The following is a 25,752-nucleotide window of genomic DNA, read 5'->3' as shown; positions in this document are numbered from 1 at the left end:
GGCTCCCTCCAATCCTACATACTTTATTTCCTTCTATCGGTCTTGTTCCTGTTTTATATGTTACTCCCATATTTATTCACTATTTTCTTCTCAAATGCTAATAATCCTTCCTGTTTGTGCTTATAATTGTAGATATGTGTGCGTGCATATGAGGGTATGTGTGTTACGGAAAGAGCGCAAGAAAGAGTGAGTGTGAATGTTCAATCAAATTTGCATGCATATATTAATCATGCATCACATCATTATACAGTAGCAGCAAATCACCCTCATGCCTGTCTGCCTCTTCCAACAAAGAGAGCATACAGGTTACTTTGCTGTGTGTTCATGTCTAGCTGGTAGTTGTGTCCAACAGTGTTTCGCCAAAACATGTAGGCCTTACCAGTACAATCACATTATCCCTCTGTGTGTGAGAGAGAAAGACACTGAATAGCCTGCCTTGCTTTCAGATTCATTAAAGCTGTATCGCAGCATAGTTCCTTTTTATAAATGAGCGAGGAGTGCAATTAAAATGGGCCAGTCTTCAGGCACCAGGAGCATCCCATTGAATTAAACAACAGCAAGCCTCTGAGCCACCTTTGCCTTACTCTTCTATTAAACCTCTTTTCATTAGACTTCCATCTCTTATTTTGTTCCTTACGGCTCGGGGGGGGGGGGGGGGGGGGGACATTTGGAAGAGTAGTGTTGATGTGTTTAGCTGTTATTAAAGAGAGGAGAACCCTCGACTCCTTGGAGATTGAGTTCATCCCGAGGGATGGAATGGAGGGCAAGGAGTCAATTCCAAATGAAATTACACAGACTTCTTACTGTTTCATGAACTAATTATGAGCAGAGCTGCCGATGTCCCAGCTAACTTTTCAGAATCGGGGTGCAATGATGTTGGATTTCCAGCTTGAGCTCTAAGATGAGGGACTTAATTGAGGATTGACATCATCTCGGTTTTAATCAAAGACTATTATAAAGCAACAGTGCAGCTTATGGTCAGCGCTATCTTTTCCTGTTGGAGACTGGGCCTTCCAAATAAGGAGTGTGAGGTGTTGCCTTTCACGCTCTGGAAATACGCCCTGCTACCTTGGACCGAAGTGAATGCTAGCTCACTGGAAACACTGAGCACTGCACTCTTGGACTAAGATAAGCTAACTGACATGGTAGGTATTGTAATCAAATAATATTGAACTTACTGACATATTATGACAACAGTCCAGTTCAGAAAGCCAGGCAGAGCAGCAGGTGAGCCAACTGTCAGTCAACATGGCAGACATCGAAGCCTATAGTCTTCAAATATTATTAACAGAGCAATAATTTCCAAAATGATCCCCAGCACACTTATTAGAGGGTCTGAATTTAGCTATTGAGACAAGAATGACCGATTACAAAATAATATCTCATGAGAGAAGTTAAGGCTTTATGAATGGGATTTAATTGGAGTCAGGGACTTTCTGGAGCCACCAACTAGCGGCTATCGGTGGTATTGTCAAAGTGAAAACCCACATATTTTCCTTAGAGTACACTAATGTTTTGAAGGTTAACTGGGACAGAAACTTTTTTTTTTCTTTCTAAGTTCTGATGTGAAAGAGAGTTCAGAGATTTTCAATCAAAGAGAGCACTGAGGTGACTTTAGAGGAAGAAAAAAGAGGTGATTAGCTTTTGTGAAAGAGAGATGAGACGTCTGAAAGAGATGAATATTGATTATTTTGGTGTGGAGGAGAGGTTTGGAGAAAGGTTTGGAGACTGATATGACATTGAACATCGCTACTGAAACTCTTTTTGGATTTAAATTCTGAGTTGAACATAATGTATACATGAACAACCTTATAAGATTACTCTAAAAAGAGAAAATGCTCTAAGAAAGCAAGGGCTGAACTTTCAAGATTTAAAACTATGATACTTAAACTTGAGAAACATAAGTTAACTAGGTTTTATATGAAAGTAAAGATGTGTGGTCTGCATAGTTAAATGTTATATCTAAGGACTTGATTGACATTGGTATCTTTAGACATTAGTGATGGTTGTTCATTTAATAAACTGTGGAAGTGCTTTCAAGGAGAGACCACAAAATTGTCAAAGTGATGCGGTGAAAAGGTGTAGCTATCATGGGTCTGATGTCCTTAACCTTATTAACAAATATAAGAAATGAATTGTGTGCAGCCGAGAGTAGCAGAGAAGACAGAGGAAACAGTTCCATTAAATGGTTTCAAATACACATCTGTGATTGTCTGTATTGGTAAAAATTAAAGGGGAAGGATATTTTGCTCTTAAATCATTAATCTAAACATTTGAGTAAGCTCAAAAAACAGCTGAGTAAAAGTTCTATTAGGTGGACATAGTGTATTTAGCGTTAATTACATTTACATGGTCTCTCAAATTCTCCTTATACATACTTTAAACAAATGAAATATCATCTGTCAATCACAGAGCAGAGTTAACACCAGTGTTTTTATGTCACTCTATGACAAAGGTGGCTCAAGAGGTAGAGCAGGTCGTACACTAATTGGAAGATTAGTGCTTCGATTTCTGGCTCCTCCAGTCCACATGTCAATGTGTCCTTGGGCAAGATACTTAACCCCAAAATTGCTCCCTATGGCTGCACCAATAGTGTATGAATGTGTGAGTGAAAATGTTAGTTTCCTCCTGATGAGCAGGTTGGCACCCTGCGTGGCAGCCCCTGTCATCAGTGTATGATTGTGTGTGAATGGGCGAATGTGACTTGTAGTATAAAAGCACTTTGAGTGGTTAAAAGACAAGGAAACGCTAGGTAAGTACAGTCCATTTACCATTATCTGAAACTGAGTAACAAATTCAGAGTCTGAGTAGTGTGAGGAAAGAGACTTACAATATGTGTTAAGGGTAGGAGAATGGACAGAATGTGTACACAGCCTTGACACTTATATCTGAACTTTGATATGAAATAATCTATACGTATTTGTATGCTGGTATGTACCATTATACATATATAAGAAATAAATGAGCCCAGAGAAAAACATTTTCCTTTATCAGACCTGAAATATGGATATTACTGAAATCAGACATAGCTGTGTTTTATACTAATGCTCCTTATGGCTTTATTCAAACATTCAAACATGACATGACATTCAGGGAAGGGAAGAGCTGATGCTGTCCATTCTGGCCAGAGAGCTTTAATGAGCAGATTCACCAGTGACATGGATGGACTTACATATATGACAGAATGTATGAAAGATGTTTAGAGGCAATTATGTTGAGTGTTTCTCTCGTTAATGGCACATCTTAATTGCCATTGCCACGTGTGATCTGACTGACATGGTGGGTTTTTCATACGGTCTATCAATGTGTTATTAGCTTCAGTATGTCAGAAGGCTGATGTATATTTACGGTATTTGAGGTGGTGAGATATAGTTTATTCCAACCTTTGGTAATTAATGTCACCCACAAGGTTTGTTTATTGTTGTTAGTAATAAGTGAGTGTGACAAATGTATTCTATATGTTTCTGTTAGTGCCTTTAGAATTACATATCACAGTATTGTATGCCTATTGGTAGTCAATAAATCCACTAGACCATAAAAAAGCAAGTGTGAGGGATATGGGTGGTACGTGTTTCCTTGGAGGCTAAACTCGTGGCAAGTAATTTAAAATATCTTAAAATACCCATGGTAGAGTGTGAAGCAGCTTTAAATTGCATAATGCAAGTAGTTTTAAAATTCAACTGCTAACCTCAAAGTTAACCATGATTAGAGTAACTTCCTGCAGTGCAGTTGAAGCAAGATTAGACTGTTGGGGTATGTGTGTGTAATTGTATTCACTGTGAAAAACCCTTATCCATTAAACCCAGCAACTTGCACTGACATCTTCTTTGTGATAGGTGCATGTTTTGGTTGCAAAATAAACGAGACAAGAGGAAAATACAGCAAGCCAAGATGTGAAGAGAGTAGAAACTGTGTTTTTGTGTTTGTGTGTGTGTGCGTGTACGTGTGTGTGTGTGTGTGTGTTGTGTCTTCCACTCGCTTCTTCAGTTTTCTTGGTAATTACTGTTGACCTGAAAGATGATTACTGCTACAGCTGTACTCCCCCTCTCCCTTCCCTGCTCACTCACAGCTAGTTTCTCTGTCTCTATTCTCACATTCTCTCTGTCTATACATCCACCCGTTGAATCACTTTACACTACTTTAAGTAATTCTTACCTTTAAAAGCTGTCTGTTACAATGGAATGGATTATTTTTATACAGTCCCTCAATTTACCCACTATATTTTTACAACAATCTTTCTATTTCAGTGTTTTTAGTGTCAATTCAGAGAGCACACATACAGGTGTGTGATGAGGATGTGTGTGTTTTATTTTATCCCTTATTCATTTTGTATGTGGTATCCATGAATAATATGTGTATGCATGTCTCTGTATGTTAAATGTATATGAAACCTAGATCCCTGAGGTAAATACTTTCAGCTATGTAAAAATATTGTTTCCTTAAAATTCATATCAGGGTGCTACTTTGCCACAAAAACACACTACTATGCATATGAGAACTGTGTGTGTGTGTGTGTGTGTGTGTGTGTGTGTGTGTGTGTGTGTGTGTGTGTGTGTGTGTGTGTGTGTGTGTGTGTGTGTGTGTGTGTACAATAACAGTTACAGAGGACCAAGGTCACTATGCTAATTAGAGAGATGGTACCACTGGCAGTGACACTTCACACCTCCCTCCCTTCTACTCTCCCTTTATTCTTTCCCCGTCCACTTTGTCCTTGGCACTTCCTGCCTTTCTCTCTCCTCCTATGTCTCCTTCTCTTCTTTAACTCACCCCTGTTCCCTCTTTTTTCGGCCTAGTTTGTTCTCTTCATCTTGACACCTCCAGCCCCCCCAACTCTCTGTATGTGTGTGTGTGTGTGGGTGTGTGGGTGTTGGTCTGAAGCAGGTGCTGCAATGCCTCCTCCAGAGTCATTAGTTACAGGGTTGAGTAAGGACAGAGAGTGGAGATGAGAGAGAGAGAGAGAGAGAGAGAGAGAGAGAGAGAGAGAGAGATAGAGAGGTGGGGATCTGTGTAGGTTGAGAGAGGAAGGCTTGGTGTGATGAGAACACACACACACACACACACACACACACACACACACACACACACACACACACACACACACACACACACACACACACACACACACACATACAGAAGTGAAATTTATTGCATGGCTGTCATTTATCAGCCCTCATTAAACCATTGGGTTAGTCAAGTTGTGTGCTTTAATCTATCTTCCTTTCTGTCTTCCTTTCTTGCATTTATTTCTGATAAAACCCAGATGCTTCTTGACTTGGTTTACTGATGTATCCATTATGTGTGTGTGTGTGTGTGTGTGTGTGAGTGTGTGTGTGTTTTTGTTACCTTTTTGGGACCCTTCCCAGTTTAAACATCGACCTTGTCTAGGAGCAGTAGCCTAAAGCCAAAGCCTGGTCTTAATGAGGCAAAACATCATTTCTGAGCTCTTGGTCAAGGTTACGGGTAAGGTGTGAAAGGAGGTTAGGTTACGTTTAGGGTTGGGAATGAATTGGATATTGTTAAATTTAGGATTAGGGTTCAGGTTAGAGTGTCCACGATGAATGGAAGTCAGTGCAGTGTTTCAACAAGGATAGCCGAGCAAAGTTCGTGGGATGAGTCTATTTAACCTTGGCGAGGAATGATATCTGTGTGAGAGTGTGAGAATCATATCAGATATGAAAGTGTGCGTGTGTGTGTGTGTGTGTGTGTTTGTGTGTGTGTGTGTGCGTGTTACCCCCCCCCTGTATATACCTGGAAGTATTGTGAGTGTGTGTCTGACAGCTGAGGTTGAGGATGGGAGGAGGAGAACAACAGATGATTGGAGACAAAAACACAGACAGGAAGACTTGTGCATCTCTTTCTTTCTCACCTGCTCTCTGCTTCTCAATCACTTCCTTGAAACTGTGTCACCTTCATCTTTCACCCCAGTTGTTCGGTCTTTTTTCTTGTTTTCTTTTCTTTTGTGTTTTGTTTTTCCTTTGCCCAGTCTCATTTTGCTCACACACCATCCTTTTTACAAGCCATTGTGTATCATTTGGAATCGCTCTGATTTCTAATGCAATTTTTTATGACAGAAAAACATCATCTAAAAATAAGAAGATCTAATTGTGTTACTGTCATGTTTCTACTGTGTATGTGCTGTTGTGAAATTAGAAAATACACAACCATGGTATCTAGTGAGAAGATGTATTGCTGCTGCTAAGGGTGTTGGTGAAGCAACACTGATACAAGCCCACACAGCATTGAATGTCAATTATCAGAAATGTAAGCTGTTATTTTTATATTCCACTCAGAAAGTGAAAGTTAGTTAGCCTAGCTTGCTAACATTAAATTCCCACATTACTTGTGTTATTGTCAGGTCATATCTGCATACTCAAGAGTTATGCTCATCCCACATTAGCAGCAACAGGTATTGTAACCTCAGTACTTCATACCATACTCTATGATTTCAATCACAACACAGAATAACATACGGAGTGTGATGTCTTGAAAGGCCGGGAGCTTTTTCTTGGAACTTTTGAGGCGTGGGTGCAAGAAATGAAAACAGCGAGGCGTTGTTTTCCAACTTATGCTCGGTGTATTCAGTCTTCAGTCAACAGGTCAACTTGATTCTTGCAGACAGAAGATAAACAAAACCAAAACAGTTATTTAAATCAAAATTCTAGTTCACGGCTTTCTTTGTAACATGACTAACATCCTGTCTTCTCTGTACAACCTCAGTCTTTTTTCTCTCCTTCACATACAGTTTTCCTTCACTCTTTTCTCCCTCACAAGAACAGTCAGCTTATATTATTCAGCTAGGCATAAGATCCAAAAAGCACCTACAGATGTTTTCAAGGCCCGCAAAAGATCTCACCTGTCTCTTTGCCAATCTTGGATGGCCCTCAGTTTAGCATCCTGAGGTGTGACAAGGCCACAGCTTATTGTGTATCCAAGGTACTTGGTTGTTACAACGACTGTTTTCTCTTTGAGAGCCGGGGAGAGCAAAACCTGTCAGTATCTTTTTGTGAATTCAAGGGTTGTGATGAAGCAAGCCGTTCCTAGACGATCTATTATTTAATTTACCAGGGGCATTGGGTAAGACACTCTGACACCTCGTTCAGTTTTCTAATGTCATTGCTGAATCAGGTACTATGGGAGTCTTTAAGAACTCCAAGCTCAAGCACCTTCCTTTTTCATTTCTTCTTGAATTGTTTCTTTAAGGGCCTCTGGTATGCCATAGGGCCACTGATTGACCATTTTATCAGGCTTGTTGCAAATTTAATCTACAGCGAGATGTGTAGTGCCTGGCTTGGTTATAATACTTCTCCCACTATTTCACTGATTTCATATGACTACTGCCAAGTGGCTTAAAACGTACATTCAGCAGTGGGTTGTACCAGAACCTGGTCCCTGCTGTGCCCATCTCTTACAATTGTCTTGGTGGGTCACTAGCATGGAAGAGTATTGGGTTGATGTCTGATGGCCCCACTCTATTACCCCTTTTCGTTCGGAGCTGGTGCTAGAGCCAGTGCTCAGTTGGTGCTAATCCAAGCACCTCTTACGAACCTGTTGCTTTTTCACTGGCAAGGAGCCATGCGATTACATCACTGTATAACGTAGCCGGAAACGAAGAAGAAGAAGAAGAAGCCGACAGCTCTGGCAAAAAAATGATAAAAATAGCACTTTTAATCAACAAATCTTTAACCCTCCATAAATGCCACGCTAGTCAGCTAATGAACGTTAACCGCACTAGTCTGCTAATAAACATTAGCCCCGCTAGTCGGCTAATAAACGTTAACCCCGCTAGTCTGCTAATAAACATTAGCCCCGCTAGTCGGCTAATAAACGTTAACCCCGCTAGACTGCTAATAAACATCAGCCCCGCTAGTCGGCTAATAAACGTTAACCCCGCTAGCCGGCTAATAAACATTAGCCCCGCCCCCAGCCCGCTGACATAATCGGTTCTTGCGTTAGACCAGCAAAGAGTTGGTGCTCGCTCTGGCTCCTGTTCTGAGGCACCGGGCTGGAGCTTTAGCGGTGGAAAAGCAAAGAACCGGTGCTTAGTCAGGCTCTCGCTCCGAACCAGCACCAGCTCCAGCTCCAGCTCGGTGGAAAAGGGGTATATGAGGCTAGTTCCTCTGTAACATGAGTTTCTCCTCCCTCTACATGTTACTGGAGTTGCTCTTCCAAAAAGCCCTGGTTAGCCTCAATTTGGAGCTAGTTGCTTTGAGTCAGCAGCTTCAACATTTTGTCCATTTTGTTCTCACTGGTAATGCAAAGCGAATGGTCAAGTCACTGGACATTTGTTCTCACCCACCCATCATATTTGGCATTTACCATTTTGATGTTTTTAGAGGTTGGGAGCTTTTCTCTTCGAGCCTTTGAGACGTGGGTGCAGGCAATGAAAACAGCAAGGCGTTGTTTGCCAACTTAAACTCAGTGTATTCAGTCTGCTCATAACAGGTCAACTTGATCCCAGCAGACAGAAAATAAACAAAACCAAAACAGGTATTTAAATCAAAATTCTAGTTCACTGTCACATAAGGAAAGTCCTGTCTTCTCTGTACAACCCTCAGCCTTTACATGCACTGTTTTCCTTCACTCTCTTCTCCCTCACTAGGGAAATCAGCGTATATAGTTCAGCTGGACAGCAACAATTGTTCTGAATGTGCTGCTGACTATGGGTTTTGTAGTCTTTCAGTGGATGCCATGATGGGTTGTAGTCCTTGTTGCAGCCACTGGGAGGGAATGTATCTCCCTACTATAACACTACCTTTCAGGACAAGTCATGACAGGAGCCACTATTAAAAACAAACACAAAGGATATATATACTGATTTCTTAGCAACAATTAATTTTATCTTCAATTTGACTTTAAAAAAATTAAATATTAATATTAGTCAGACCAATGTGCCCTATATAGTAAAATTCAAAAGTATTTCACATATAAATTGGTGATGACAGGCTTTCTTTCTTTAGACTTTAGCTGTAATCCAGCAGCTGGAACAATAGCATAGTCTTTTTGAGGACATTTGATTCTTACAGTGTTTTTTTCCCCCTTCACCACGTCCTCCATCCTTATGGTTCAAGGCAGAGTTTACATTGTAAAATACAGATAATGAATCACATTCTGTTTAAAAGTGGAGGACAGCAGAGAGGCCAAGGGCATGGGTGTACATGTGTATTCACAACAACTCTGTAATAAAAGCTGTGTGCACATGCTATGCCCCTCTGTGTGAACCTGTGTCTTTTTGTGTGGCTGGACCACCTCTAGTCCAACAAAAGCAGGAGAAGGACAATGAGGAAAAGGGGAAAAGAAAGGGAGAGAGAAGAGAGGAGTTAGAGAAAGCCTAGTGAGTGAGACCCAATTGAATTAAATGTAATCTGGCCTGAATGTGCACAACCATCAGCTGCTCTCCAATCTCATTAACCCTGCATTACCAGCCTTGGGTTGTGTGCATGTGTGTTTTTTATGTTAGTGTGTATGGAGGTAGCGAAATGGGCGAGTTAAGTGGATAAGTGAGAAAAGAAAAGGAAGAGATGGACAGGTTGGGAGGAAGAGAGAATGTGAGACGCATGGAGATAGAAAAGAAAATTAAGATGAATTTGGGTGCTTGAGTGACTAATGTGCCTCTGTGGCATTGCTAATGAGAAAATATTTTTCAGGATAACAGCAATCATGATAATTTCTGTTGACGCTGAACTCTTCCTTCATTTTACTGCATTAACTTGTGTATTATACCATCCAAAGAGATTGCATTTGTGCAACAATCAGTGATGGTGCTCAAACCACATTTCAATTCAACAAACAACCTAACAGACTTAGACGCGTGTAAAAAAACAGCAGCAACACAAGAGCATTTATCTTATGAGAGTATTTAATTCTTTTCATTTACCAGTTGGCTACAGCTCATTTTCCCATAACATCAAATTCTACATTCATGATGCAAAATGGGGTAGAAATAAGTCTGATTTTGGCAAATGATGTGTTACTATAACTGAAAAACACATCTGCAATATAGCTTCAGTAAAGACATCAGGAATCATTGGCACATCACCCAGTAACTCCTTTTTAGACAAAGGGTTTATTTGTTTGTTTCCTCTTACAATACAATACAATACAATACAATATACTTTATTGTCCCGCTTAGGGAAATGTGTAGTATTTGTTACATACAACATTAGGTAATTATACGGACACGTTAATATGTAAAAATGTATAATAGCTTGCTTGGACTCTGTGATAATAAATGTTGCATTAGACCTGTAAGATGTTAAGGGTACATTTACAATCAACCCATCTTGAACATAGTCAGACAGGCATGGTGAAAATTCCATCTATTTTTATTAATGCATTTCTCATAGATAATCTTGCAATCTGTGTCCCACTGAAACATGTTTTCAGTTTATTTAACTTCTTCATCTGTTCAATTGAAACAAATGGTTATATTGGCTTTTGTGCACCAAAGCAGTTTTCTTTGAAATGGCCTTCCTAAAAACCTGCCTTTTAGGTCAGCATGTGCAAAGGCTGTCATGGGTTCAGTCATAATTGGAATCCTTGCATCAGCTGACATTTTCATATGAAAAGGTCCCTGTTTGTTAATTGAAGTCACATATTTAGCTTTACATCTCAGACTGTGCTGATATCTCTGTGGACAGCAGCAATTAACACTCTATGAATTCTGCAGTACTCTGCATCAGGCCTGACAGCAGAGACAGGACAAGAAGAAAACTGGGTGGTGGTTTCGTGGTGATGGCTGCACTCTGAAAGAAAACGTTCCAAGAACTCCAAAGCTGGATTTTAAATCAGAGAAAAAGGCTTTGAGAAACTTCATGTTTTTAGACTTTAAGAAATTTTTGCTGCTTCACAAAGGCGTGTCATATAACACTGTGAATCCCTCAATAACACCAATGAAGGCCCTCCTTTACCTGCTTTTCAGACGCCTACCATTTATGGACTGTTTGGAAATTATGGGATCACATGTAATTTATTCATTCGGTCCCAACCCGTCGAATACATACTACAGAAACCCACTATACTGTATATAGACCATGATTTCATGATATGAGATCATGCTCAAATAAAGTATAAGTACAGGCTGTACAGTCAACACAGTTCATTAAAATCCTGAATATTTAAGTTGCTCCAAAATGACTAAATTATTCTTAAAGTTACTATTAATTAAATCAAAATACATACGTCTGGGTGGTTACCATGTATAGTGAATAAAAGTATTACTTTTATTCACTAAAGTATTACAACATTCCAACTTCCATATTTCAATGATATGATTCAATGGGACACAACAATTACACTTAAAATGCTATTATTTTAGAAGAAAATTAGGTAACAATTTTCCAGCTTACTTTAGGGAGGATTTTGTTAGAGTTAGGTATTTCTCAACTGCTGACGGCCTCATTTAGAAACCGAAACCCTTCAGATTCGGTATCACCCCAGCATTACCCCCGAGGGAACGGACAACAAAAAGGAATGAGGGAAATATTGCCATGAACAGAGGAGGAATGGAGTAGGCAGCTGGAGAGTGGGGGCGGTGCTTGGTTTGATGGAGCTGGGTTGAGAACAGCTCTATAAGGACAGAGATAACTGGAAAACACTATAAAACGCCTCTCTTCACATTCTCTCCCCCTGTGGAATTAGCCTTTGAGTGGGCTGCCGAAGCGAGGGAGGGTGCATAGAGAGATTGATGGAGGGAGGGAGTGGGAAGCCCGAACTGTAGCGAGGGAGGATATAGAGAGAGATGGAGTGAATATGGAGTGGGCAGCTTGAACTCTAGGAGGGAGGAATGCAGAGTGATCAAGGAGAAGGAGGAAGTACAGGAAGGAAATAAAAGGCTAGAAGAAAAGGGTGGTACTGCATTGAACATCCTACTTCTCACACACACTGTGGAATACATATGAATGAAGTATATTAATGGTAGCAGGAGGAGGCAACTGAAATGGCCCTATTTTACAGAGACACCATTGAGTGTTGTACCCATAGTCTTTTCCCTGATTGGCTGTTCAGTCCTGACATCTCTCATTGTTATTGGTGGCCAGGCATGTTTGTTGTTTGTCATTGGGCAGACAGCAGAGTCGGCTAGATTCACAATCCGATGGCATAATTCAGCCATCGATCAAACTTTGCGGACAGCAGTAGCCAAACTGCTCCTCCAGATACAGAGAGAGAGAGAGGGAGAGAGAGAGAGAGGGAGAAACAGGGAGAGAGAGAGAGCTTTCCGAGTAGAATATCACAAATCAAATGCTGTAACCTTTTAGTACGTCTGAGTCTGCACATGCCCACTGAAATCCAATGAGGCTTTTTTCCCTCATGCAGTGCCTTTCAGGCTATGGATCCTCACTTTTCCCCCTTTTTTTGTCTTTCTATTATTTTCTTTCATTCACATGTTCCCATTCTCTGAGGATCTTGATGATGGTTGACTGAGGCACTTGCATAACTTGCTAGTCAGTGTCACTTACTCAAATGAAAGATTTGCATGTGTATGTCTCCATAACAGAAATAAACTGAAATTTAAAGGAAGACCAGAGCTTTATAATGCAATAAGACAGTATCTACACATTTACATGCTAAGTTTGGGAGATTTAAAATTGTGTAGTTAGCAATTACTCCACCAAAGTTGTACACAGTTAAAAAAATTAGCTTCATATTTTCTTTTTACTAATGAAATAATCCTTATGAAAACTGTCTCCGAAAAGGTCCATGGATTAGTATCCAGGACATTGTTACAATACACTGAGCAAATTTAACTTGCTGCTATGTTCTGGGGAGTTGGTAAAAATGTATCAATGGATATCTCAAAAACTCAAGCGGTAAAATAATTTGCAGGTTACTGTAGATATAATAAGAGATAAATGAGAAAATATATATTTATATTTTTGAGTGAAGCAATCCTTTAGTTTTAGCCAGAGAAGAGTCGATTGTAGCAGTACGTTCTGTAATCAGTAATCTTCAGGTTCCCAACTTTCAGATGATGTATATGACTTCTATGTGGCATGTACTGTTGAGTATATTCAAATATAGTCAACAGTATAAATATACCCTAACCCCCCACCCCCTCCCTAAAAAGACAAAAATGGGTCTATGGTAGGAAGGTGGTAGTGGATAAGGTTAATTCTTTAGTCATTTCACTCACAGATCTGTAAAATTCAGATGCAAAATAAATATTATGTTTTTCTAAAAAGTTAAATAGCATCCCAAACAATTTGACCATCTTAAACTGATTTAGGTACATAAGAAGAGGTTCTCTCTAAGGTTCTTCACAAATATTATCTAACCATGAAAAATTTAACTGCCCTCTTTTGGCTTGTTCACATAGAGCTGGAACTTCAAGGGAAAAGCAACAAACATGATGATCACACAAATGGATGTTTGATGTCAATTTATTTTATTGTGGATTTACAATATAGCATATAATAGCTTCTGTAAAACATGTCAAGTTCAGTGGCTTTTAGCAACACTCACTTTAAAGAGGTTACAGCATGAGCAGCATGCAAGATCCAACTGACTGCTACTGGCAGTCCTTTTTTCAGGAGTGTTCACATTCTGGCTGGAGAGGGCAAATTGGACATTAGCAGCCATGGTCCAGCAAGTGGATAAAAATTCCTGGCTGCTCCTGTGAATGTTAAGTATTGAGGTGCTTTGGTCTACACTCCTATGCTTGCTATTATAATAAATCATTTGTAATTACTGTTTCTTTTCTCTTTATGGGTCTTTGTGTGAATGTATATGTAATGTGTCTGTTAGAGATAAGGTCATCATTAATAAGCTGGCTGGTTAGTGGTGGGTTCTTGGTTATCGGGTCGTATATAAGTACACTTTGGGATTATGGCACTATTGGGAGCCAAGCTAGAATACAGTCTGTGGTACGTGCTCAAATGATGAAGCTTTATTAAAGTTCCGTCTCAGGAGAACACTAAACCCGCTCAATTTAGGTAGGAAGGGTTTAAGAACCCTTGTTATAGCCTAATGACTTTGTTAGAGGGGAGGATGTGGTTTGTACAGGTAAAATGAATAGATGAATGTGTGTGTGCTGTCAGGAGGTGTCCTTGGTAGAGGATACGGTGGTAATTAGGCTGCTGTTTTCTCAATGGTGTTCCAGCGATGAGCCTATTTAACCTCTTGGCGAAGTGTGTGTGTTTATGCAGGCAATGACACATCTGTGTTAGAGTGTGAGAACATACCAGGGTTGAAACTGTTAGATGTCCATGTCTATGCGTGTGCGCATGTGTGCATGTGTGTAGCTGCCCTTTAGTATTTGCTGACTCAGGCTGGTTTTCCCTTTCTAAAAGTAAATAACCTTGGTCCGACAAGCTGTCAGCTGGCCCCACTGTGCCCTCTTCCCGACATCTAAAGGCAGCGAGAAAATCTCTGCTCTCTCATCTGAGCACCACAGCAACACACACCATAAGCACATCTTCAGAGAGCCTGCACACTGCAAAGAACTTCTATCTACAAAAAGCCACATTCTGATGCAAAACTGGTACAGTTTACATGCTTTAATTTTCTGCCAGCATATTAAATTAATTCCCCTACATGTTGCTGCATGCTGAATGCATCGTCTGTAGCACAGAGACTGTTCTTCAACCAGAGGGCTCAAGTTCAAACTCACACACTTGTGTTTGTGAAAGGGGATCATTTTCTAAACTGTTTGTGCTGAGAGGGTGATGGCAATGGCAACATTTTGTTGTTTTTCATAACAAAGTATATCATGGCATGCAATAGAATAGCAAGATCTCAATGAGAGAATCCCAATATTTAGTTTTGAAATATATGCCAGTGGTTATATGGCCAAGCCAAATTAAACCAAAGAAGGGAATAGAGAAGGGCTGTGTATATCTAGCCGTGTTTATTATTGTCAGTTGAGCTTTATCTAGTTATATCATGCTATTTCTTCCCACTCGTACTTGTTTTTCTTTCACTTTTTCCTTCTTGTTTTGCTCATCTCTCACTCTCACACTTTCCCTCTCTCTCTCCCAAGCCATTCCCCTGGAGGTTAATCCCCCCGGTTTCAAATAGAGATAACCATGGCAACAGGCCACGGCTTTCAGGCTTTGGGTCTGTAGGACAATGGCATTGATCAGGATGAAATAGTGTTAGGTGGAAGCTCAAAACACACAACGGGCACACATGTACACGTTTGGTGTGTGCATGCACTGGAGCAGAGTATCCACTAACCCTGACTTTACTGCTCAGTCACTCATATTACACTGTGTGAAAAATGAACCAAGAATACATGTAGTTTCAGTTGTTGAATTGGTACATTGTTAAATCCAACAAACCCCTGGAACAAGATATGGTTAAAATGATAAAAAAAAACACAAAGAAGAAGAAGTTGAATCATGTTAAATGTAAATACAACGTTTGCAAGCTATTTGAGATAATTGAATAACTAAATGGGGACACAGATTTCAGCCTCACAGGTCTCTGCTTTGGAGCCCCAGAATGACTGGGACAATATGGTCAGAGAAAATAAGTTAGACTTAGCGCTTCAGCAACTACAGGTTAGTGTCCTTGAGCAAATTTAACCCCTCGTCTCCTCCAGTAGAGCTGCACAGTGGGCTATTACAGGAGGAAATAAGAAAGTGTCAATGCATTTAACTGTAAAGTAATGAAACTGAAGCTATTTGCCATATAGTATAGTGATACTATGTAGTACTACTATATATATATATATATATATATATTATTGTAATTCTGTTAAACACACATTTTGCCCAGTTTACTGTAACTAAATCACAGTTATTAAAACATAACTATTCAAAGCTGTGGTGGGAGTTTATATCTCCTTTAATTTTAATTACACTTAAGTCAGTAGTGCACAAATTCATTTACACATAAACTTGAACCCACTTGTACTTGACCTTGATGGTTCATCTGCAGCATGGCAGATGTAGTGAGAACAGCAGAGTTGATGAAAAGGGTCTTTTATTGAAGTGTAAACCAGCATTTCTCTCCTCCAGGAGTTTATAGCCGAGGCCAGCAGAAGGTGTGGGTGGACAGTTTAACTTGCTGTTATACAAGTCAAGTCAACCAGCTTGTGTAACTTTTATAAGTGCTGCAAGTGTTATATGCCCTTGGATGATATGACTGGTGTCTGATTTCTAGACTGTTATGGCAGTGCAATTAAGGTGAGGATATGTTTTAGTTTTGCCTTGAAGCCCCTCATTTACACTTTAACACTGTTTTTTCTTTGCTTATCCTCAAGAGGAGCTGTTTAGAAAACCCTCAAAGTACAAACGGATGATACAGTAGTATAGTATATGCACAAAGGTAGTCATTACCGCAGTATCACATGACATTTCAACGTGAGATTCGACTTTTCTTATACATTTTCAAACAGATGTACCTTTTCAAACAGCATTTAGATTTTCTTGGTGTATGTAACATGACACAGTGGGAAAAAGTTTCAAGTTTGGTTAGATTCCAATGCACCTCTTTCTTCCCTCTGAGCCAATGTGATTCTTGTGTCTGAGCCAGTGCTTTATGTTTTAATCACTGCAGTGCCGAGAGCACAAACCTACTCCTCCCCTGCACTTTTTTCGAGAACTTTTTTTCTTTTTTTTTTTTTTTTAATTTTGCAGTTTCCTTTTAATTTGTTTTCTCTCTGGCTGTGGCTCTTAACTTCATTTCCCAATGATTTGTCTGAGGACAAGCCACATGCTATTAGCAGGCAAGAAAGAAGCCGGAAACACAAAAAAAGAAAAAAACGCATTCAATAAGTTTCTTTATTAATTTTTTCTTTGCTTATCCGAAAAGTGCTTCCTCAATGATAATCCAGCAATCCGGCAGGCCTTCTGGTTTATTGCATTTTTCTAATGAAATGTTCTGATACAGACAAACAATCAAGGAGCAATTCAGTGAAAAGGAAAGAGAATGAAGGGAAATGGAAGAGGTAGTATGTGAGTCATCTCAGCAGCAGAGCTTGAACGTGCTTTTAATCTGTTAGAGTAGGTAGTTCAGGGTCATAGTGTAGGTTGAAGACCAGGCAGCACCCAGGATCACAAGGTTTGAGTCTCGCTCTTGACCAGCGGTCCACATCTCATCCCCTTACTCCCCCACATTTCCTGTCACTCTTTACAGGATACTATCCAATAAAGCAGAAATAGCACTGCAGTGAAAAATGGTGACTTTAGCCAGAAGCTGTATAGACTTTAAAATTATGCCTACTGAAGCCATCAAACCCAAAAAACTAATATCACAAATATGTTGATATAAGTGACGCAAATAAAGACAACATTATTTATGTTTGTACATCAGCGATATTAAGAAGGTACAGCAACAAATGTTGAAGCTGACCCAGAAATACAATAAATAACAGCATAGATGTATAATGGCTATGATTAATACATATTAATTAACATATGAATTGAGACAGACCCAACAGATACACACTGAGGTTATCAATAATTTACTCCTTGACAGTTGACATTTTTCAGTTTTAATCTGTTTTCATGTTATCCTTATGTTTGATTTCATTAATTAAAAATTAATCTACCGAAATGAAAATGAGCTAATTGATAGCCTGGAAAATTTGTTGGGCATTAAGAACTCTTGAATAGTTTTGTGTGACAGGTTTTGCTGTTGTTGTTAGAGGTTCTCCCCTGTTTGTGGTCTTTCCTTTTTCCAATTTCTGGTCTCCTTTTATTTTTTATTAGTGATGCCACTGGATTGCATATTTCAAGAAACGCAGCTTCCATTGTGTAGTTATATGCTGATGATCCACAACTATGTCCTACAAAAACCTGGTGAAATGGCTGTTTCCATAGAAAACAATATGTAATGTTGCACAGCCTACTTAGCATGTTATTTTATCTCAACTTGTATTGCAATCCCACTGATCAGTTTGTTAACTAATTTCCAGAGCCAAAAATTCAGTCCTTCACCCTGTGCAGGTCAGACCAGATATTTTTAACTTTTAAACACATCTCACTAGTCACATGAAATAATATCTTGTGATAAATGAGTAAATAAATATACAGTATTGTTATTATTCCCATCTATATTACTGCATAATATTGGCTTAAACTTACAATGTGATGCTACACTACACTAAACTGCACTTGAAAAATCAGTGTTCCTTTATTCTTCTTCATCGCAACCCAGTGTAACGTCTCTGTTTATGTCTGTGTGTGTGTGTGTGTGTGTGTGTGTGTGTGTGTGTGTGTGTGTGTGTGTGTGTGTGTGTCTGTGTTTGGGTATGTTTTTACATTTGGTTATATGTCTGTGTAGCTTCCACGGTTAAAGAGTGTCTCCGTAACACTGCTTATTGCAATGTTGCAGCTTCAAATGTAGTTTAGACTGACACACACACACATGCGGTCTCCCGACTGTCTCAAAGGCGTCAACAGGGTGTGTACCTGCAGAGCCAGAGACAACTCCCCTCCTTAGTTCCAGACTCCATTAATCATTCAGAGAGAGGATTTCTCTTCACACAGACACTACGACATCAGGCTCATGAGGCCTTAAATTACACTGAACCACATTTATCAGAAATAGAGATTTGTTCCAAAATCTGCTTCTATGAGAATTCAAGTCTGGTCAATGTGTTTTGTTCGACTGTTATTTAATATGTACAAATGGGACCGAATAGGTTTAATTTTTAGAGACATAAAGTCTGTGCAGTTTTATATCTGGACAAGAAGTTTTTAATACTCCTCATACTTTTGAATATGAATACACCATTGTTTTCCAGTAAAAAAAAAAACCCATAAACGATATGTTAATGATAGGTATCTTTTAAAAATTAAATATGTAGAATTAATTAATAATCCATCCATCTCACCTTCTTTAAGAGCTTAGTCTTTGTTGAAAGGGTGATAATTAAAAAGTATTGGATAAAATATGGCCTTGGTCAAAAATCAGTGGAATTATTCAGATAACAAAAAAAAACCCAGAGAAATAAAGACTGGAGAGGTTTTTGTGTAAATTTAACATTTAACATGCTTTACTCTGCCAGGCTGCTCGCTGGGAATTCTTGGGCTGGCGAAGGAATGGAAATTTTGTGTGAGCTTTTATTGACCTTTAACAGATGCATACATTCATGTGCCCACACACACACACACACACACTTTCTGCTTACTTTACTGAAACACGCACCACATACAAACAAGCACACCCTGACTAACCCTATATACACACACACACTCCTTTGACTGTCAGGTGCATGAAAGAAAAAATACTTGTCTATGGAGGCTTCTTGAATGTATGTTTTGTGTGTGTGTGTGTGCGTGTGTGTGTGCATGTTCCTGTATAGGCATGATCATCTGTCTGCATTCCAGGTAATTAGACTAGCCAACAGCTGAGTCCCATTAGCCTTGATTACTACAGAATGGGAGAAAGAAGAGAAAGAGAACCAAAGGAATAGGGAAGTGTATGAGCTATACACACTAAGTCTGTTTTAGGCTTTATGCCTGTTATGTGTAGGCGTTTGTGTGTGTAATCCCTCTACATGGTTTTTATGTGTTATAGTAGTGTCTTGGCATGGTTGGTTCCCTTAGTGACTTAACAGTCTGAGACCCTCTGTGTTTTAAAGGGTACAGCCATTATGTGTTTGGCATCTCTGTCCATAAACATGTGTTTCATATTTTGTAGTATATAACTCTTCAAAAATGTATGCTTTTTCTTAATTGGCTCCCCACAGTGGAAGCACAGATTTTTACCAGTCGGCCAGTTGTCAACCCAAAATGGATGACAGGCTTGTCTCTGGTGGATCCCCACAACATAAGAAACATTTTTTTCCCAGTGAGTCTAAATGCCACATTTGGGGTTTTGGCTGAAAATGGTTCAGGTCTGAGCCATAAAGAAGTAAGAACAACCACATAACCACAGGAAATTACACTCCTTTTGCTCAGCTGTTAGGAATCAGGCCCACACTCATAAGTTGTGTTTGTGTGGTCATTTGGGAGAGTAAACAACGATATCAGCAACAAAAAAACAACTGCAGTATCCTCACAGCATGTTGGATGTGTCATTGCAATCAGGCCAGGATGTTGTTTAGTCTTTCTATGTATCTGTTCCATCAATAGTATATTTTTTTGTCTTTCATATGACAAACAAAGCAAATTGAACTGATCAACTCATGAGTCATTTTGATCTTCATTCAGTGCAGGAAATTATTTAATCCACCCGGGGTTTCTCCGTCTCTTTGTAAGGCTACCTCCACCCTCTCGCTCTCTCCCTCTAGCTCTCTGTTTCTCTACCTCTCTCTTCTATCTGCGTCTGACACTACCTGGATAGTTGTGTCTCAGGATTGGGTGATTGATTCCAGCTCTGGAGGGCTGGCAGACAGGCAGGGATGCAGCCTGCAGGCTGGTGTGCTGCAGGGACTACACTATGAAGGTAAATGTGCTGAAAAATGCCAGAGTTTGTAGACTTAATGTGAGAACTTCTAGAATACGATATGAAAATCTGGACTCGTATGTTTAAAATTTCACTTGTGTAAAATATTGACACACACACTTGAGCTGAATTTGAAGTTAAAGAAAAAAATACAGAGCACTTGTAGTTAAAAAATGTGAACTTGCATGTTGAACGTTTCACTCATAGAATATATTCATACACTTGTGTTCTGAATGTGAAGTCGCAGGTAAAGAGTTCACAAATATGTAGATTGATATTTACAGAAATAAAAACATAAACATGCAATCAAACATTCACTCATATATATAAATACATTATTTGTATTTAAAATAATAGGATTAATTTTCCAGTATAACCACAATCTTTGATTACTACCTCAAATTGTTCACTGCAACTTCATCTCAACTTTTGCAACACTGAATGTTTTGCATGAGAGAGAGAGAGCAGAGTGGGAGCATGTGGGTTGTGGAGGGTGAATAAAGTCAGAATTCAAATACATTTTTCACATTTGGCCCTAACTCTCTTTTGCACAAAAGTGAAAGCAAAAATGTGTCACTTTGTGACATGAGAAAGCATATTTAATGTTGGATTACAATTTGCAGCTGTCATATTTATGTTAATATCAATCAAGACCAATATCAAATTTGTGAAAATTTCAACATTTGGCAAGTTCACATTGTTTCTATAAGCGCTCGTCTTTTTTCTGACTTAATATTCAGCTCACACGATTTTATGCAAGTGAAAATTTAAACTTGTGTTCTGATTTTTGTTCTACAAGTTCTCACATCAAGTCTACAACCTCTCACATTTTGCAGCACAGTTACCTTCATACTGCACTCTGCTGTTACTCTGTGATGAATTACTGGCCTTTTAATACACAGAGTAGAGGCAGATTAAGTGGGGGAAAAGCTGTCATAGAAGGAAAGGAAGCATTTAAAAATGCAATGAGTAAGAGGGGTTTAGAGAACCATACAAGACCCCTATGCCCCTAAAAAACAAATATAATACAAATTTCTAAATGAATGGGTCAAATGAATTTTAATTGTGAGAATGTGAGCCTTGTGTATGTGTTAATGCTTTAAATGAGTCCTGCGTAGCGTGACGCAGGCAGTGCTGAAAGCCAGAGGGAGAAAAAAAACGCTCGGGCAGTCACGAAATTGAAGTGAACATTGAAACATAGACTCTTACTTTGTCAAGTGTGATGCCATTTCTTTGAATAGTCAGGGTTTCTTCACCACTTCACAGCCACTGGAGAGCCGCAGAGTGGAAAACAGCTTTTCGTCTTCTGAATATTTTTATAAGTATGCCATCACTTGAAAAGCCTCTAACCCCAATTTTAATGATGCTCGAGCATTAGCTAAATCCTTTAAAGGTTAGCTAAGCTTAATGACCTTTGTGGCTAATTAACCACAGGAAAACCTGGTGTAGAATGTACAAAGTGCGTAGATCAATCTCAGTGTTTTCTGTTTAATTTTTTTTTTTTTTTTCTTGAAAAGTTGTTATTTCTTGGAAGTAAAAAGGAAGTGACAACAGTAATTAAGTCCAGGCCCTTTTTGTATTATTATATATTAAACCCAATTTTCTGGACACCTTCAACACATAAATACAGTTGTACTGACTAATGAGTTCTCTGTAATCTACAAATTGGGATGTTTTAACCTGTATAAACACTTACATTAGAATTGTGTATAACAGGCTGAAATATGCTCTGATGTCCTCAGGTATTTGATCATAGTTTCATTAATAATGGACTCACATGTAGGCAGATAATCTCACATAACAAAGCAGTAGTAGCCATTAAGCAGACAGTCTGAAAATATATGGAACAGACAATTAAATGTCTGCAAAAAAACAAACAGTCATTTGATACGTGGGCGGTATGTTAGCACCTATATAATTGAGAAGATGTGCAGACTCAAGTAACATATCATACAGACATGTTTTTGTGCTCCTCCTACAACACAAGACCAAGACAGATACACAGCAGCAGCAAAACACCACAACTACAATAACATGAACTGACCAGAGACTAAATGATGAGGTAATCAGTATCCAGTGTTGATTTCACCAAGCCTCCAGTCATCATGGAGATGGAGAAAAGTGTATATCTCCTCGCCTAATGAAACCCAGGGGATTTCAGGGTTTAGGGTTCATAAAGTATTTATGGTATGTTCATTAAGTATTGATTAAGTCGTTAGAGAGCGTTTAGACACCCAGACAATCCTTATGAAAGATTAGAACTTGGCTCGAGGAAGAGGAAGGTAGAGGAAGGCAAAAGCACAGAAAGAGGATGAGGCAGAGATGAAGGATGAGTGGAAATGGAGGAGAATGAAGATGAGAGCGGTGTGAAAAGAGGAGAAAATGAAAGACAGGCAAGGTGAAAAAGAGCAAGGAGACGAGATGGGAGGGGAGGGTAAAGGAGGAGAGAGCAGAGGAAAATTCTGCTCTTTAAATATTAATTAAGCATTCAGATAGCATTTTAGACAGCAAGGCTACCATTATAGGAGATTAGGTTTTAATCTGAGGAAGAGGAGGGGCGAATAGCAAGCAGGGGAAAAGAGGGAGGGTGAGCATGAGAAAGGAGTAGCTAGGAGGTAAAGGACAGAAAAGGTGGTCTTAAAGAGGGCAAAGGATAAGGAAGAATAGATGGATTAAAAGAGGAAATGAGGAGGATTATGTGGAAGACAAGCTAGAAATGTAAGAGGAAGGATTCGATACATAATGAATAGAAAGTCAGCTTTCCCTTAATGATATAGTGCTTCATGAAAATAAAGTTGTAGTTGTTTTCAAAGCCTGTGGGCCGTATTTAATAGGGGTGCAATGACCAGTGAAAGCAATGCTCTGACTTGTTGGTGTTTTTCTAACCTTGAGACTTGCTTTGCCTATCTGTGTGGTATTTTGGTGACCATTGCAGAGCACACAGTGAACATGTGGGAGGAGAGGTGCAGACAGGTGGGAGGTTCATTCAAATGAAGCTGTTGTATTATGGTTACAGTATGTGGTCCTAGATGTTGCTCTGAAGACAGAACCATGTTTACTTGTAGCCCAATGTCAATCTGCTGCTGCTTTGGTGTTTTATCAACAGGATCAAACCAAATACTTGATATTTATATGTATGTATGAAAAATCCTGTATGAACATTCTCTCCTTGACATACTTAAATCCCTGCAGCATCTGAAGGCATCACAGCTGATATTTTGTTAAATCACACCTGAACGCACAGCTGTTATGGATGCCGTTCACTGTGTTTACCTTCATTAAATGAAACCAGGCTATTACAGTATAACCACACACACTTTTACACACATCAGACATCAGCAGGGCTCATCGTAAGCTCTTTTCCAACTTTCTTTTTAGTCATGGTTTATCCTTGAAACACAGTGCAGTGCAAACACTGCTGTGTAATATTAATTACTAAAGTGTGTGACCATGTACAAGGTGAGATACCTTACAATTAGTCATGCAATAGTATTGGTCCATTATAATCATATAAATGGCTTCACCAATTAATTTTCTTAATCTCCATCTGTCTTTAGGTGCAGATTTGTGGTGATATGTGTTGTCATGGCTCTCTGAACCATCCAGACATTTCCTGAGGAAAAGCTTTCCGCTTGTTGAGTTGTCACTATCACATTTGGCACAACTGTGTCAGAGCTATGAGATCAGTGATGTGACTGGCTGACAGAGTATTTAATAATCACCACACCTGCTCATTTACATTCACTTTCACCCAACCCTTTTGTATGTTGCGCTATTGCACATACATGAACCAAAATAGCAGGTGTGCAAGGTACCCATACAGTCCATGCACCTAAGACCTACCACCTTGAGCTTGTCATTGCACTTGCACAGTTAAAATAGGGTCCATTGTCCTCCCTAAATTTTTTATCAGCTTTCCATCCATCCATTTCCCATACCCGCTTATTCCTGTTAAAGCTTATGGGGGGCCGTGATGTGTCACTATATGAGATGCAAGCGGAATACTAAAGAAATGTCCATCAAGTTTTAAGACAGCCTGTGTTTTTCACAGGTATTTAACCATTGCTTTGCCCTCTCTTTACCCTCTAACTCCTCTGCAGGTGTTGTTGCATTGCAGGGTAACCAGGAAGTAGCATGATAAGAGGCGCAGACCTGCTATAATGATGCAGCAGTGAGGTTTAATGGGGCTGAAAACACAGGCTGACTAGCTGGCAGGCAGGCTACACAGTCAGGGAGAGGCACAGTTGGTGTTAAGCTGTTTCCAGCTCATGACAGATGTTACAGGGAGAGAGAGGGCAAGGGAGAGACAAAGAGGCAGAGAGACAAAGAGACAGAAAGAGAGAGAGAAGGGACAGAGAGAGAGAGAGGGAGAGGTGAGTCATTTGCAACATGCAGAGTGAGAGATCACTAAGAAGTAACTTTCAGCAAACAACAACTTTGAGCAAAGTCAAGCAGAGTTCATTCACATGTGGGCGCGCCAAAGCACTTTAGTTCATATCCCAGAAGTGCTTGTGCAAATAAATGTTTTTTACAGCCAACTGTGACTTGAAATGGTGTAGTGAAGTGTAATGTGATTTCATTAACCCACTACTATGCTGCCCATGATGATTTTGTTCCCTTCTCACTCTTGATTTCCCTGGATTGGGACAATGTAAATGACACAAAGGCAAACTCAGTGGCACCAGTTTACAGATTTTCAGGCATAGACAGCAGAGACATGCGTTACAATCAGCATCTGGAGGAGCAGTGTCGTGGTTACGGTATCCCTCATCCTCCTGGTTACAGTAACTGCAAACTGTATGGAAAATGCTTGCAGAAACAAAACAGCTGAAACTGGGCAAACCGCTGTGATATTTTGTTTAAGACATATTGTCTTTGGATGAAAATTAGCTTGTAACCACATTGACCACAGGGGTAGGAAACGAGAGGGGAGAATAAGATTCTGTCAGAGTTGCTTCCATAGACAAACAGAGGAAATTCTGCTGTACACAGAGTAACTGCAGATTGAAAATTGAAATCCTTTTTGTCTAAAAGAACTAGTGGATTTATAAAGCAGAGCAAAGCATGGCCTCAGGTGGGCTCGGGAGCCAATTTGTTTGAATGACACTTGAATAGCCTATAACATTAGACAGCGGGACATGGCGATGTATGGATCCAGTGATTCCTCCACTGAATTCCTGTAACTTGCTGAGCAGTGGTTGCTTTATTAATTTAGCCCTATTAGCTGTAGACTGTGTTTGACTGGTTAGTATTCACTTTACTATCCGCAATAACTTTCAAAATGTTATTTTTATTGTGAAGGTTTTTTGGGTTTTTTTCTCTCAAAGCAGTTGAGAGAAAAGGCCGTATTAACATATTCGTATCCTATTACTCATTATTGTACATAACACACTCTCAGTGAAATGAACCTCTCTGCTG

The 25,752-nt window shown here is 39.5% G+C and overlaps 1 protein-coding gene across 1 annotated transcript in view; it reads left to right on the top strand.

Moving 5' to 3' along the window:
• Window positions 1-25,752, top strand: part of LOC128366334 (RNA-binding motif, single-stranded-interacting protein 3-like) — a 120,887-nt gene that overhangs the window by 54,422 nt on the left and 40,713 nt on the right. The gene's annotated exons all lie outside the window — the stretch shown is intronic.

The sequence above is a fragment of the Scomber japonicus genome, chromosome 10 (assembly GCF_027409825.1).
Source record: "Scomber japonicus isolate fScoJap1 chromosome 10, fScoJap1.pri, whole genome shotgun sequence".
NCBI classification, from domain to species: domain Eukaryota; kingdom Metazoa; phylum Chordata; class Actinopteri; order Scombriformes; family Scombridae; genus Scomber; species Scomber japonicus.
Note: the sequence above shows the minus strand (reverse complement) of the source record. Positions and strands in the feature narration are given on the sequence as shown.